Consider the following 17,449-nt stretch of genomic DNA (forward strand, 5'->3'; position numbering starts at 1 on the left):
ACAGAAAAGGTAAATAAGGAGTTTCATTTTCCTCCCTGATGGTGATCTGTAAGAAGGTATAGAACGAAGCAATGCTAGATAAAAGAAAAATGCAGCCTTTAAATGCGTCATTTCATATAATTTTCTTTAAGCGGTATTTTTGCTGGATTTGGATAATTTGTACTACCCATTACAGATCACCTCGGAAGATGAGTGCTGCTGAGATGCCAAAATGGCATTAGAGGGCAGTGCGGCACAACCTAACCGGAGATCAGGGTGGCAATCGTGGTTACAAGAAACTCCCCCTCCAAAACCTCTGGGGATCAGAAGAGCAGAGCGGTTCCCACCCATGCAGGTGAGACATGGTGGAGACCACAACGTGGCACAAACCCAAAGCATCAGGGCTGCTCAGAGAAGTGTCGGTTGGCTAAAAAGGCGGTTAAATCCCATCAGGTGGTGACGGTTTCCAGCAAACGGTGCAGCTCCCATGTGAAGAACCAAACCTGTGGCACACTAAATTTTTTTTTTGTGGTGGCCCTGGCAGCACCTTCAAACTTGCCTTGCCTTGCCTTGCCTTGCCTTGCCTTGCCTTGCCTTGCCTTGCCTTCCCTTCCCTTCCCTTCCCTTCCCTTCCCTTCCCTTCCCTTCCCTTCCCTTCCCTTCCCTCTTCTCCATTTCAGAAAATCCCTGCTTGATTACACTTGCCACCTCCCCAATGACCTTCAGGATTTTGCCTGTGGCAAAACAAGTTATGAAGAGGAGAGTGTCATAAGAAAATTTATCCTGACTTGGAAAGACTAACTTTGATTTACTAGCTTGGAAAAAAAAGCAACTCAAAGGCAAACAACCAAGTAGTTAGGAAGACAATTGAAATAGTCTTTCTTCTGATAAGGGAACAGCTGAAAATGTCACTATGAAAGCTATTAAGAAAATGATGTATTTTTTCCATGTATAGAATGACCCAAAACCCCAGAAAATCGTGACTTTCTTCACCTGGTTTTTACTTACTTCACATTTTTACCTAGTTTCATATATTGGCCGAGTTTCATAACAAAAATGAGTAAGATGTGTCTCAGAACAGAAATGTTTCATCACAGATGAAGTTTCTGCCACGTATAGTTCAATATTTTTGATCACAACTAAAGAAAGCTCCGTTGCTGTTGACATTGCACAGTGGAGTGTTTTTATTTGGCCAGTGATGGGGGAAAAAATGCTATAAATGAAGAAATGACCATTTTGTTCTACCCTCGCTGTCTCAAGCTTGTTTGAAGAACTGAGAAAACATGTTGAAAATGTAACAGTGAAAATATTACACATGACTAGACTCAGTACAGATGGGACGTCTGCTGTCAACAAGAGAAAAAAAAAAGGGTTGTGCAGCTTTGCTAGAGGCAGGGTTTGGATAGGAACTTGTTCAGAACCCTTGTGTTAGTCATAAAGAGGCTTTGTGCTAAAGATGTAGGATTTTTACATGCTTCAAATCCCACTGTCTGTGGCATCAATAAAATCAGAGAGATTTCAGGACTTTCGTGTTCGTTGGGAATTGGACTCAAGGATCCTTGTAGGTCCCTTCCAACTTGGGATATTCAATGATTCTATGATTTATGAAAATAACAACCAGAGCCAGGGCCGGGGCGGGGGGGGGGGGATGTTAAACTTACATTGCATTGGCCATCAGCTTGAAAACTAATAGCTTTGAGAAAGACTTTGGAAGCCGAGGCAAACAGCAAGGGAGGATTTGGAAGAGAAGGAGAAAATCAGCTTTACAAGCTGGCTTGTTTGCCTTCCCAACCATTACTGTGTGTGCCTGCAGTGAAAGCTTTCTCTCTAGCATTGCCATCTTTCTTTTAGTTTTCTCTTATAGCAGAGCCAAACCTTGACCGAACCATTATTGTTTTCAAAACTTTCAATAGCTTCCACTCCTTTTTAAAAATGATGTTAAATACTACAGTGGAGAACCTTTGAATTAGACTTGTCTCTAGGTTTGAAGATTTTATGCCAGGAAAGGCCATTGTTTAAATTCACTGAACGTTTTACCAAGCAAAAATGCCGATTCCCTTTCAGAATCATTTAGCCTGCTTCTATTTTCCATCCTAAAATATTGTTTCAATCTACTGCAGGTTTAATAGTGACACTAATGCATTTCCTTTGGTTTTGAGAGCCCAACTTGAGATCTCTTGAAGGATTCTGGGCATCTGTTCACTGCAAATGAAAATATCTTGAGTTGAGTACTCAAAAACAGAAGTCTCAGACTGCGACTTTCAACATCACTTGAAACAACTGAATGAAAGCTCCCTCCAAATTTATGAATATGTTTTTTTTGAACTGAAATACTATTCTAGGTTTGAAATTAAATTCGAAGAACTTTGGGTTGTTACTGGGTTATATGATAATACCCTGGAAATGCATCTCTACTGATGAGTTGCAGATAGATGAGGTTACCATTCTGCTTGCTGCAGATTTATATCAAATTCTTGTGAGCAACCGTTTTCAGTCCAAAACAGCTGAATCCAAGAATTGAAGGCTCAAAGAGAATACTCTGAGCTCCTGTAGATGGCTATCACAACACTCAGCATAACAAGCATTATTTGGTGTTAAGAGTGCATTCATGGGCACTAAGATTTCTATTCAGCGAGGCTTGTGGTGGTAGGATGAGGGAGAACTGGTATAAACTAGAGATGGACAGATTTAGACTGGACATTAAGAAGAATTTCTTCACCATGAGAGTGGTGAGACATTGAAACGGGTTGCCAAGGAAAGTTGTGGTTGCCCCAGACCTGAAGGTGTTCAAGGCCAGGTTGTATGGGTCCTTGGGCAGCCTGATCTAGTGGGAGGTCCCTGCCCATGGCAGCGGGGTTGGAACTAGATGACCTTTAAGGTCCCTTCCAACCCTAACTATTCTGTGATTTAAGGTCACTCATAGGTAGTAACAGGTTTGTGCAATCTCCATCTTTGGAGGTTTTCAAGACACAGCTGAATAAAGCCAGGTGGCATCTTAAAACCAACCTTAGGTTAAGCAGCAGATTGTACCAGTCCTTTCCAATCTGAATTATTCTATGGGTCTGTGATTATTTCTGTCACCTTTTTACTTGCTATAGTTCTACAGAGAAGTGAGACAGAGGAAAGGAGTTAGCGTCCTGGTTTGCTCTGGATTACTGACCAAGTGCTCTGATCACTGGAACATTGTGTAAAAGGGGTTCTCTTCCTCCATTAGTTGTTTAGCTCAGAAATGGCATGAGTAGTATAAAAAGCAAGTGGATGAAGGCACCTGCAGTGTTCTCTCAATCAGCCTCCTGCTCACCTCACCCCTGTAACTTTCCTGTTGCCAAGTTCCAGGTGACGCATTGTTCTCCATAGAGAAGCACCACGTAAGGTGTCCAGACAAGACCTTTTGGGTCAATGAAGAGAACTGGATATACTTCTCAAACTCTCTGAATCACACTAGGAACACCCTGGATTCTTGCTAGTGACTGCAGGGAGAGCCCAGACACTTCAGATGTCTATCCTAAAGTATCCCGTGAGATAATCTTACCCAGACATTTAAAAGGTGTACACCGCCTAAATAGTCCTCCCATTTCTGATCCTCAGCCTACAAGGCATGTAGTAATATTGTTCCTATGCAATCCAATACCCTGTTGCAAGACCAGCTGTTATGATTCACAGGATCACAAAATGATAGAGATCAGAAGGGACCTCTGGAGATCATCTTGTCCAACTAGCTGCTCAAGCAGGGCCACCTAGATCCAGTTGCCCCAGACAATGTCTAGACAGCTTTTGAGTATCTCCATGTAGGGAGACTCCACAATCCCCCCAGTCACCCTCACAGTAAGGAATTGCTTCCTTATGTTCAGAGGGTACCTTCTGTGCATCAGTTTGCGCCCATTGCAACTGATCCTGTCACTGCACATCACTGAACAGAGCCTGGCTTTGTCCTCTTTGCACCCTTCCTTCAGGTATTTATAAATATTGATAACACTCCCCTGAGCCTTCTCTAGGCTGAGCAACCCCAATACTCTCAGACTTTCATCTCATATGTGAGAAGCTCCAGTCCCTTCATCAACTTTTTGGCTCTTTGCTGGTCCCTCTGCAGTATATTCATGATCTTTAGGATACATTCAGGCCTCCGTACGGTCTCTAGTTATGGGATGTACTACGCATGCTGATGATCTCACATCATTTAAAGGTTGTTCTTCTGAAGAGTATTGCAAAATCTCACCTAGACTGTGCAAGGGATTGCCAACTTTTAAACAGAATTTCAATTTCTTTTCCATGCATATAACCTTTTGTGCTGGGACACGTGCCTGTCTTTTTTGCTCTATGGCTTTCTTCCTGTGTGGAGAATGTGCAGTATCACTGGCCCTAAAGTATATTCAATTAAAAAGCAAGTAGGTGGATTTTTGAAGCTAAGATGAAGCTGTGGTATTCAGAATCTGTTGAATGAAGGACTGTTCGTTTGAAGTAGTCCTCGACAACTTGGAGAGTCCTGGGGAACTTACACATCAGCCCCTCCACAGAGGTGCCTGGTGCAAACAGGAACAGGTGTATTGGAACATCCTCATCCTTGATGTTGACCAATCTGGTCTAAATGATGTCTAGGATTCAGACTTTCAGCAAGCCCCAGGCAACACTTCCCAGATGTTTAGCAATGATACTTCCCATCCCAGAGTAGAAGTGTGTATATTTGCTATACGGACATATAAGATCAGGTAAGATGTCTTACACAATTGTAATTCATCTCATCCAATTTTAGCTATCTAAAACTGAGATGCCCAGTAAGTTTTTAAGTATGGGCTATGGCCAGCTGGTGAATCCTCTCTAGAAGGAACAGCATTTTCTCAATTTACTGGGACAGTTTCCATATTCCACCTTATGTGCCAGGGGTTGTTTTTGTTCACAGTTTTCATTTTACAAAGAACTTTGTGTGCCTTGAGGTTTTTGGCAACTCTACAATCCACATCATGCTGCTGTAGTAAGAAACAAAGAGCTGTGTGTTTATTCAAAGTATGCCATCTTATGCAGGAGAGAAACGCTTTTGTCTTGTACGTTATAAAACAACCCAATGACTGGAAATTAAGATGAGGTTAAGGACAAGGGCAGATTATTCTGCATTTTTCTAGGTGAGATTTCTTGCCTCTTCCTTTGGTGGTATTATCCTGATTATTGGAAAAGGGCTTGATCCTAAGCTACATTGATGGGGAATCTTGCCCAGCCTTGCAATACCCATGTTCTTTAAGGGTAACCACTGTAGCTAGAAATAGAGAACCCTGAAGTCCTAAGTGATCTGGTCCCTTGACATCATGGAAAGCAAATGAAGAAAATGGAATGCTAAGCTATCATCTTTTTAAATATGAAAATGTTCACCGTGTCTTTTGCTTTTTTGTTCTATCGTCTTTCCAATTTATGTAAAACCAAGACCTTAACCATAAGTGATCAATGGCCTGGTATGAACATCATCCATCATTCTGTTCCTGAAAAACAAGGAAGACATCAGAAAAAAAAATTGCCCGCTCTCCAGGTAACAGCCTTGTAAACACCGTCAGAGCAGACCACATGCACGTAAAAGGATGTGTTATCAAAAATATCTATAATGGTGACCTTAAAAAAGTACAAGAAGTGCTAATGAATTTCTTGTTATTTTAGAAAGGGACTTTCTCCTCCGCTGGTGCAGAGAGCTTCCTGAAGCAAAAACAAAAGAAGATCTTCTCTCTTTCTTTTTAAATATAAGATTGAAAATGTTTCAACTCAGCTTCTGCTCAGTTGTTTTCTAGGTATTCAGAATTAGGAGGTGGTGTCTGAATGAAGACTTTTAAAATACTGTTTTTGCTCAAAGACTGCATGACATTAAGCAGGAGAACATAAAGACAACTCTACAAGATTGTTACCAAAAATTTATTGTTATCAACAGCTTACAGGTATTGGGCAGCAGGGAAGGCAGTGCAGTGTTTTTGCCAGGCCATATTTGAAGTTAACAGAGGAACCAAAATTAGGATGAGATGCTCTTAGCTCTCTCCTCTGGGCTCACCCTTCTGATGCTTGTTGCTTTCAGAAGCAGATGCTTCTCATGAAGCAATCCTTTTCTTAACTCATCTGGTTTCTTAGTTACATCTGTTGGTTATGATTTCTCATTTTCAAGCCCTGTGTTGGAACTGGACGTTGCTTGAATGGTGCCCTCCAAGGGCTGAACCAGGCTGTCCCATCATGGGTAGATCTTGGCAATGCTCTTGGTAATAAGTCAGTACCAGCAGCTCTGTTCTGACAATGTCACTTTTTGGGCGTTGTGAGAGGCCGAGGTTTGTCTGCGCAGGGCCATTTGGGATGTAACATTAGTTACAGTTACTGCCTCCCTCCTGAAACCTGAAGGAGAATTTTTTCTTCTGAGTTTCTCCTGCTAAAAATGATATTGTACATTAATGCTGACTGGCACTGCTGGTCACATTGAGCCAGAATGAGAAGAGGATGCTGGTTTTGTGCTGAGCTGAAGCAAGCTATATGCTTGCTACTTTCCCATTTTCACCATGTTTTTTCCTCTCCCCTTTCAGTATGGTCGATTTAGCAAAGCTCGAGGCCAGTGCCATTGAAGGCACAGCAGAAAGACTCCAAGTCTTGATAGACCAAAATAAACTGATGAAGTGAAAAAAAATAGAAGCAAGCTATAAATAACAATATCCGAGCCAAGAACTGGGAAAGAAACCACTCATTTTAATGTCTTCATGCAAATCTTTAATTTCTTAATCTTCTTAATTCCACTTAGAAGAGATCATACAGATATGATCATCATGATGTACATGGTCTGAACACTGAACAGCCAAGCAGGTAGATACTATCCTTCTATTATCTACTTTGTATTTTCATATTCTCCTTGATCTGTTCTTTCTGTAGTGTCTGAGCTGCACATATCCGGCACGGTGTCTGGAGTACCTTCCTCTTCTAGCTTTAAACAAGTTAACAAAACACTTTAAATTAAGGAGGCTCGGCATCTGGCTTTTATTAGTCACATCAAATATTTTGAGCTTTCCACTTGCTCAGCACGAATATGGCTAATGAGATTATTTTTGGTTGAGTACTACTCTTTGTGTTATGCAGGTAGCAAATGTAATAAGGATGGTTGTGAGGCCATTCTGTTGAGGGGCGGTGAGAATCTGCTTAAAAGGGCCTACAGGAAAGCTGAAGAGGGGCTCTTTATCAGCGAATGTAGGGAAAGGATGAGGGGGAATGGTTTTAAGATGAAAGAGGGGAGATGGAGATTAGATATTAGGAAGAAACGTTTTCTTGTGAGAGTGGTGAGGCACTGGCCCGAGTTACCCAGAGAAGTTGTGGAAGGCCCATCCCCAGAGGTGTTCAAGACCAGGTTGGATGGGCCTTTGAGCAACCTGATCCAGTGGGAGGTGTCATTGCCCATGGTAGGGGGCTTTGAACTGGATGATTTTTGAGCTCCCTTCCAACCCAAACCATTCTATGATTTTGGAAAAAAAGCTAATAATTTCCTATGTTAAAAGAAAGTCACAGTTGCAAATTGAACTCTCCAGATGAGGAAATGTTGATGTCTGGGAATTACAAATAAAGAAACTTTGGAGTCTGGAGCATGTACCTTAGAATAAAGCCTGTAATTATAAAATTGTTTAATACTTTCTTCATGGGATGCTATTCTCCTCTAGGGCCGTCTGCATATCAATATGCAGTGATCAAAATCAATAGTACTTCAGAAGGGCTGCACTGTGCCAATGAGTGGTATCAATAAAGAAGAGAGTGCATGTATGTCCAGAAGATCCCAGAGTTGCTTTTCCATCTGATTTTTTGCCTGCAGCAAGTGTCACCACAGCCATTTGAAGCACAAGACTGTCCCACATGTGATGGGATTCTGCTGCATGTAAGTGGTCTCCAGCAGAGTTTGCACATTTCTTTTGCGGTTGGGAGATGCTTTCAGATGCAAAACTAATTGCACTCACTGTTTGAATTTGGAGTCTTAGGCCAAGGACCCTTTTTCAGCACTGAATGCTCTCTAGTTACAATGAGCTTTCTCTGGGCCTCAGGGAGAAAGTTTGAAGCCATTAGCCTGACACAAGTGAGTCCTCTTCAACCTCCAAAGCCATCCACCAGGCAGTTGCCTTGGTTGGGTGGATGCAGGTACTGAAATATGGTCTGGCTATAAAGTGCAGGTGGTTCAGTTTATGAGGGTCAGAGGAGAACTTCCTCAGGGTAAGCATACTTCTGTGGAACAACCTGATAAATAGCTGCTTTTTTGGAAGAACAGCTACAGGGCATGAAATAAGAACTACTTTATGGCAATAACTCCTGCACTTCATTAGCATGTTCACAGTCAGCTTGATCCTGTCCAGGTCACCTTTTTCCTTCCTTCTCTTCCACTGGAGAGGTACTGACCATCAGAGGCCCTGAGGTGTTGGGGCTGGTGTGGACATCTAGGACCTTTCAGATTTACAGATTTGCAGCTGCCGTTCATTGCTTCCACCTTTTATTGCAATCATCTTCAAGTATGAAGTTGCCCAGAGCTCAGCTCCAAACCCCACTGTTCTCCAGTATTTATAAGCTGTGCACAACACCACAAGAGCCAGAGGAGTGGTGGGATTGGTGATAAGGTCTGCATCCAGGACTGTTCACAGACATGTTAGTTCATCTGAATGAAGAGGATAAATCTGATGGTAGGGAGTGATTTTTTGCCAAGGTCCCTAAGCACTGGAAGACAGTTATAGACACCAAGGCAAGACAGAGCAATTTTCGCTGCTGAATATGGAGATGGAGTTTGCTTGCGACAGTGGAAAACCAGGTGGGAGGTTTGATGGGTATCCTTAGACCACAAGTGACATCTGCAGCATTTGGGTACTCAGCTTGCGTGTAGCCAGTGCGGAGAAGCAGACACTTCTGCAGTGGAGTTCACCTAAACCCAATGCAGACATCCATTATAAAATAGGTCATCTGAGCTATGCCTACTCCTCTCCACTGACTGCTAAGGCAGATGGGTGACTAGCTTAAAAGTCTGAGTCTACACCAACATCTGATATTAAGTGAGAAGAAGTGAAAATCACCTTGTTGATATCAGTGTGTTTTCCTGTCTGGCAGTCAAGCTTCCTTCTAGAGAAAGAGATGGCGTGCTCTGAAATCCCCAACAGGCCAGCTGAGTTACTCAGAGCTTTGCACCTCAAACATCCATCATCTCATGTCTATCCCATGGTCTCCATCCCAACTCCTCCCTTCTCCTACATAAATACAACACAACTACACAAATAGTGCTTGGTCTTAAAAACAGCATTAGGGTAGCAGCAGCAAAATGGGTTATGGAAATCTAATCTGATGGAAAGTATAACCTAGCAGTTACCTATTTATTCAGTATTTCACCCATAAGTTTTTCTTGTCAGATGTACGGCTCTGTTTACTGGCATCAGTGCTCCTTCTTAGCCCAAACAATGCTTAATTAATTTTAGATTGCCTTAATCTACAACTCCTTAAATGCTAGTGTTAAAGTAGGATTTGAGAATAGCTGAATGAGCATTAGAAAAACACCCTACAGAGAAAATCCTAGAGCAGCCATAGGAAATTATGATTTTAAAATGATGCCCCAAACCACGAGGTCTGACTTGTGTAGCATAAGCTCAGCCTGAGTTACTGTGGCAGTCATTTGAAGGATTGCTTTTGATACTGTAAGAAAAGGCTTGGAGACTCATCAGAAAGATGTTGTAAAAACTATCCAGAGCTTCATTAGGAGCGAAAAACAGGGCATGAACCATTATTCTACAGTGAATAAAAGGGTCAGCTTTAATAATTTGTGCTCAAGGAGGAAAAACACCTGTTATTTTCTATCGCTTTAGCCTGGCTGATGCAAAATGCATCCTGACCTTTCTACATTCATCTTTTCATTTTTTCTCTCCGTACTTCCTTCCTGACGACCGCACCGATTTTCTCACTCATACACTAACATTTCTTTGTTAGTGGTTAGATTCAGAAACCTCAAAGTTACTCTTCTAAATATTTCCTACCACTACTATTTGCATTTAGGATTTCTTCTTTAGCTTTTCTGTAAGGAATCCTCACAACTTGTACAGCTCAGAAGTTTTCTTCACTCGCAGGGAAAAGACACTAGATCCAGATCATCTAAGAACTGAAATTCAGCCGGTTACAGTTATTTCTGTGACATAGTATCTAGCCCCAGTTCTTAGAACATCTACAGCAGCTTCCTATGAAGTGATACATTCAGGGCTGACTCAGCAGAATTAATGCAGCTGCAATTAACTGTGCCTTCACTGAACTAAAGGAAGGCACTTCTGGCCTTCCTAAACAGAAGCATCTAACTCGTTCATAAAGAAGACTTAGAAAACTTCCTTATGATGCACAGTAGAAAGGCTTATAATGGTGGTCTTCAACTGTGAGAAGTTCACTGGGTAACGTAGAATCAGAGAATCATAGAATTGTAGAATAGGCTGGTTTGGAAGGGACCTTAAAGATCATCTAGTTGCAACCCCCCTGCCATGGGCAGGAACATGTCCCACTAGACCAGGCTGTCCAAGGCCCCATCCAACCTGACCTTGGATGCTTGAAAACATTAAATGCTTTGGGTTGCAAGGGACCTTTACAGGTCATCTAGTCAAACCACCCTGCAGAAGCAGGGATACCTTTGACACCATCAGGTTGCTCAGAGCCCCATACTGCCTGATATTGAATGTTTCCAGGGACAGGGCCTCCACTGCCTCTTTGGACAACCTGGTCTAGTGTTTTGCCACCTACCTTGTAAAAAATTTCTTCCCTGTATTCAGTTTAAATCTACCCTTCCTTAGTTTAAAACCCTTACTCCTTCTCCTGTCACAACAGCCCTTGCTAAAAGGTCTGTCCCCAGCTTTCCTTTAGGCTCCCTTTAAGTACTGGGAGGCTGCTGTAAGGTCTCCCTGCAGCCTTCTCTTCTGCAGGCTGAACAGCACCAACTGTCTCAGCCTGTCCTCGTATGGGAGGTGCTCCAGCCCGCAGATCATTTTTGCGACCCTTCTCTGGAACCACTCCAACAGATCTGTATCCTTCTTGTGCTGAGAGCCTCAGAGGTGGGCACTGGACTTCAGGTGAGGTCTCATGAGAGCAGAGTAGAGAGGCAGAATCCCCTCCCTTGACTTGCTGGCCACACTTCTTTTGATGCAGCACAGGCAACGGTTGGCCTTCTGGGCTGCAAGCACTCATTGTTGGCTTATGTCGAGCTTTTCATCGATCACAGCCCCATGTGGTCCAAAAGAGGGATGGGAATAGCATAAAGTAACAGCCTGTGCTTTAAAACTCACTGGAGGTTGGGTTCATTTCCTCTGACTTTAGGTGCCTATAATAAAGGGTATCTATGTACGTGTTTATCATCTAGAGCATCTTTATTTTCAACAGGTAAAAGCAAAGGCTTACAGGACATTTCTATCTGACCTATTTGAAACATCTTTTCTAAGGCACGCCCCTGTCCTAGTTGACTCTACTTATCATCATCGACGGAAAAAGGAGTCGAGACAGCCAGCTCAGGTGTTTGTCTCCCATGTGAGTTTCCAAACATGTTATGACTCCTACCTTTGGTGTCTAGTTATCAGATAAGGAAGAAAAAGCCTCCTTGGTTAGACAAAGACAGATATTACATATCCGATGTCCAAGATGGGTATTATATAGAGTTTCTGTCTGACTTTTACAGCAACAATACCATTATTTTATAAAAAATGTGCTTTTGTTCATTTAGTCTTAGACTCCCGTAAGGACATAAACCCCTTTAAGACTGAAAGCCAAGCTCTTTCTCTGGATTAAAGTATAAAGATCTGTCAGACACAGACTGCCCAGAGAGATAGATTAGATGACAAGTAAGAGCTAATAATAATGCAGAAGGATTTTCTCTTGGTATAAGTTATAAGGTTAGAGCACTGGTTGCGGCTTGCGTGCCACAGGTTCAGAAAGTGAGAAGGGGGAGCATGATCTTTAACAGACTCTAGACTCTAGTGCTGGAAGAAAACTTGAGGGGTCATCTAGTCCAAGGCAAGGCACAATCAGCTACACATCTATCATGATTAGAGACTGTTATCTTGTTCCCTTCTCCATCATCGTTCCTCAGAGACTCTCAAGTTAGTAAGTCTTTCCTTTTTTGGAAATATTTTCTAGACTCCCTTATCATTGTTATTGCTCCTCTGAACTGTCTTCTGCTGTTCCATATTTTTTTAACATGTAGTGCCTACAACTGGGCAGAGCTTTATTGTCACAGCATAAAATATGGGATTACTTCATATATTTTATACATTTCAGAATTAGTTTTACATTTTTTTATGCATGACATTGCCAATTGATATTTTGCCTGTGAGCCCTAGTTCACTTTTTGGAAGAACAGCTATCTAGCTACTCCATTTCACAGGCTGTTTTATTCTGGCTACATATAACACTTGCACTTATTCTTTAAATTGCATCTTAATTTTTTTGTCCGGTGTATTGAAGCCCTTTTGAATTCCCTTCCTGCCCTCCAATATATTCATGGGCTCTCCTGGCTTAGCATCTTCTGCAAGTGCAGTAAAGATTTTCTATATTCATCATCCAAATAACTGTTGAAAATACTGAACAGCCTAAGACCCGCACTGTAACTTAGGGAATCCCTTTCAATACATCCTTCCCTTCTGCTAGTTAATCTATACCACTCAATATGCTCTTCCATTTGACACAGTTTTGAACAATTTTAAGGATAAATTAATATTTTCCGGGATTTTCCAATCGATTTTGTACTCACTAGGTTATATTTCCCTGAATTGATAGGTAGTGTAAAAATTCTTACTAAAGTCAAGCAAAGAGACAGGGTAAGAAGCTCGCTTCAGAGGCTGTCTTAAGATTTCTGCACTTTACAGGATGGATTGACTATAACCTAATGGTAATAAAAAGGAACACGCAATAGTATACTTAATTTATCAGTTTATTTGAAGGTGCTGATATTTTTCAACTTGAGGAGTGATGAATTGAAAAGAAGAACATCTATAGAAGAAAGTTATCTGTACTATGCACCTGTATTTGCATAGGGAAGTATTAAAGAATGCAATCTAGGCATTGCTGTGTTAGTGAAGTTGTGGTAGTACTCACTACATGGAAACTGAACATACCCAAAGAGTTTTTCACATAGGCCAGAAGCTCAGCCAGGCATAAGTCTGAGGAGAATAAGTTTGAAAATGAAAACTTCTCTAGATCTGCTCATTAGACACTGTTTTGTTGTAATAATAATAATATGCTCAGTGTTTGATTCCCAAAGGGAATGTTTCTACATACTAATCTGGAGAACAGCACCAACAATCAAAAAAACCAGTGCAATTTTGGCTGTCATCATTGGGAATGGGCCAGAGAAGATCTGAGAGATGTTATTGGATTTGGAGAAAATCCAGAGAAGGACAACTAAAATAATCATGAGGATGGAGCAATTGCCTGACAAGAAGAGATAGCAAAGGTCTAGGACTGTTCAACATGGAGAAGGGGAGAATGTGTAGGGGTTAAGTGGATCATGGCGGTGACAGATATGGTGAATGTAGATGATTAACACTGAACCTCACAATAACAGAACTAATAGGAGATGAGTTTAAAACGTATAAAAGTATAGATTTATCCCTACACTAATACCAGGTTCTCAAAGTTCATTTTCAATTTTATGGTCTTCACAAATTTATCACAGAACTTGGCATCAGAGTAGTTGATAAGAGTATAATGAACTATGCCCAGGATATTTGACAGGGAAGACTGTGCTTAGTCACTAAATAGGAAATTAAAAAATCTCTTTTGAAATACAGTACATATTTTCAGGTTGGGTTTGTCTCATTCAGCTGTAGCTGCCTCTAAAGGCCTGTGTTTGCTTTAACCTATTTATGCTGGTTTAACAGTTATCTGTAGACAGGAGGGTGGGAGAGAAGTTCTGATGGGTGATTCATTCCGTAGATGTTGATGTCCAGAAGAGGAGGTGAATCACTGTCTAGATGCACTTGTTGACTCTCTCCATTGACTCAAGACGGAACTTTGACAAACATGTTGACCATACAACTCTCTCTTAACTTGAACCTAAATCCTTGTCGACCTTGCAGGTATATTCCACTTAATACGCAACATTTGTGTGCCTCATGTCAGCTCTGTCTCACTTTTATGGGAAATAAAAAGCAGTTAAAAACCAATTTGACCATAATTAAGAAGTCAGGTGAAAAATTTATCATGATCATTTCTAGCACATTGTATACATAGGGCTTCCCCATACCTGTGTTTTGCTGAAGAGCTGGATGTTGCTGTGTAAGGGCCCTTGTGCATGGCATCTTTAATGACTTTTTTTGAAAACAAAAGATATAGTCCTCAAAGTATTCTGTAAAGAAAGCCAAGAGTGGACTGTTTAAGTTGTCCTGTTTAGCCTGGAGAAGAGAAGGCTTGTGGGGGAAACTTTATTGCTCTCTACAATTATCTGAAAAGGTGTTGTAGTGAGGTGGGTGCTGGTCTCTTCTCCCAGATAACAAGTGATAGGATGAGGAAATGGCCTCAAGTTGCACCAGAGGAGCTTTAGATTGGATATTAGGAAAAAACTCTTTACCAAAAGAGTGATGAAGCACTGGAACAGACTGCCCAGGGACATGGTGAAGTCTCCTTCCCTGGAGGTGTTCAAAAATGGTGTAGACATGATACTTTGTGATATGGTTTATTAGCATGGTGGTGTTCTGCTGACAGTATGACTGGATGATTTTAGGGGTCTTTTCCAACCTTAATGTTTCTATAACTATGTTCCTAAGTGCAAAACCTAGATATGTGAGCTTCAGCTGTTCCGTACAGAGTAGCACTGTATCCCAAACATAAGGTAAAATTCTTAATATATTTCCTCCCAAGTAAAAAAATAAATAATGTGAGTTTACAACCACCATTAGCATAATTTCAAGGACACATAAACAATATACTGATTAACAGAGTTTAGTTAGCTATTAGAGTCATCCTCACACCCTGCTGGCAAGGTCAATAAGAAGTGTTATTCCTTTGGATAGAGGGCTTATGTAAGAGTGATTCACATCATAAGTTGAATTAAAGAAAGAAGACATAAAGCTTACTTATTTTAGTGACCAATGTGGTTATTTACTGCTGCTTTTAACTGGGAAGCATTGCAATAAGGTCATAGTGTTGGCCTTTCTTTAAGCTGGCTTGGTTTTACTTGCACCATCATTGGATTTATGAAATAAGCAATGTCCAACTGAAAATCAAATACCTCTTGGTTTTAGTTGAGATGGTAATGCAAATGGGCCAAGTCTCCTAAGTCCTGGGAGATGTTGATACAGAGTTGTAGGAATTTCTGTTTTCTCTTAGCTTCTGAATGATTCTGCCTTTTTCCATCAGACAAAACCACACAAGATGCACTTTTACAGTGTCTGCTTACAGCCTCCAGACCTCCAGACCAAATGAGTTTGTGCATTAAGTGTTTTAGAAGCACTTCTGGGATTTTAAAAACCTCTTGTTAAACCTAGACTTGAAGAAGACTGCAGCTGTGTCTGTGTTTTACTGCCTGGCAACTCCATCTCCGCATCTTTCTTCATCTTGTGGCATTGTATAGAAATAATCTTCGTGATCTTGTCTGTGGTGACCTGGGCTGTCTGACAGCCTCTTTTCCTCTCAGCTCTCTGCTGAAGGACAGGACTTCTCAGCAGCAAAATTCTGCTGATCAATGGAAGAAAGTTAACAAGCTCCAGCACCTTCTTTTCCCCTACTTTCCTAGATGCCTAAGATGCTCCCATTTCCCTCCATCACCTTCCATGTTTTCACTGAATTTTCACAATGTGTCCCCTCCTTTATTTCCACACACTTTGCTGCTAACATCTAAGGTTACTATACTAAATTATAATGCTAATTATACTTTTTTTCTCATAAACCTTTGTTTTCACTCTGCCTAGATAACTTTCCTCTTTGCTGAATCCCTCTGTTTTCACCCTCCCCTTCTCTTCCTCGCTCTACTTTGGGTCAGTTCCTTGCAGAAGCAGCACTATTTCTTTCCTGGAATTGTGCAGCAAGCTGACCTATTTCACAAAGCTGACCTAACTAATTGCTCTCAGCTCTCACAAGTGGTAACTGTTTTTTTCCTGACCTTTAAAAGGTCTAAATGCCAAGTTATGGGTCTTTCTCCGGCAAACTGTGCTAGTAGCAATTAGCTACCTGGCTTCACTGTTTCTTCCAGTACAACTCTCTGTACACTATTTGTTCTTGCAATGCTAAAACCTCACCATTTCTAATAAAATCTTAGTGGCTATTATCCACCCACACTGAGATGTGCTGCTTGAAAGCAAACAGCTGCATGAAAGAGGGAGCATGTTTCAGCTCACCTGCCAAAAAAGAGACCTTTCTTTCAGTAAAAGGAAAAATTCAGCTTGTTGAGAATCATAGAATGGTTTCCAACCCTTCCTGCCATGGGCAGGAACATCTTCCACTCGATCAGGTCACTCAAAGCCCCATCCAACCCACCTGCAGGGATGGGGCATCCACTACTTCTCTGGGTTACCTGTTACAGTGCATCATCACCCTCACAGGAAAACATTTCTTCCCGAGATCTCACCTCAACCTCCCCACTTACAGCTTAAAACCATTCCGCCTCATCCTGTCCCTGCACTCTTTGATAAAGAGCCCCTCCCCAGCTTTCCTTTAGGCCCCTTTAGGTACTGGAAGGTTGCTCTAAGGTGTCCCTAAAGCCTTCTCTTCTCTAGACTAAACAACTGCAAGTCTCTCAGCCCGTCCTCTCACGGGAGGTGCTCCAGCCCTCTGATCATCTTCATAGCCTTCTCTAGACTCGGTCTAACAGATCCATGTTCTTCCTGTGCTGAGAAACCCAGAACTGAACACAGTACTCCAGGTGAGGTCTCACCTCAGTGTCTGCAGTCCAAACTGATGCCTCTTGCTCAGCGTATGCAATCACTAGTTGACCAGCAGGATTTTGAATAGCTGAGAGAGGCAGATTGAACTGAAAAACTGCAGAAAAGCTCCCTCACCTCTTTCTTCATAGTACAAATAGCTATGAAATTAAATAATTTGACCAGACAAGAAGTAGAAAGAGATGTCTTGGAGTAAATCCCCGAGCTTCCAAAGAAGGAACCCCATGTTTAGTGGGGAAAGGACTAATTGTGATAAAAAAATCTGGGTTTTATTTCCAGACAATGTACCAAATATGTGCAGATGATTGCATTCTGCATATGCAGTTGCATATCTCCAGGTATCTTGGAAAAAGGTGAAGAATTTGGGTCTGTGACTTTCAGACAAATATTTCAAGAGCAAATCTCTCTAAGCCCTTCAAGGGACTTTAGCATGAGTGTTTTCTGTTATCCAAGTAAATAGGGAAGATGATTTGGTACTGAAGCAAAGGCAATAAATATCTGTGGAGCATGGAGCAGCCCTTGGGTGAGCAAACTTTTTTTCCCACAGGAGTTGCTTCAAAAGCTTTAGTTTTCCTCTGTGCACTTTGGTTGGGGCGGTATCTCCTGGCCAAAGC

Source organism: Cuculus canorus, chromosome 1 (genome assembly GCF_017976375.1).
Source record: "Cuculus canorus isolate bCucCan1 chromosome 1, bCucCan1.pri, whole genome shotgun sequence".
NCBI classification, from domain to species: domain Eukaryota; kingdom Metazoa; phylum Chordata; class Aves; order Cuculiformes; family Cuculidae; genus Cuculus; species Cuculus canorus.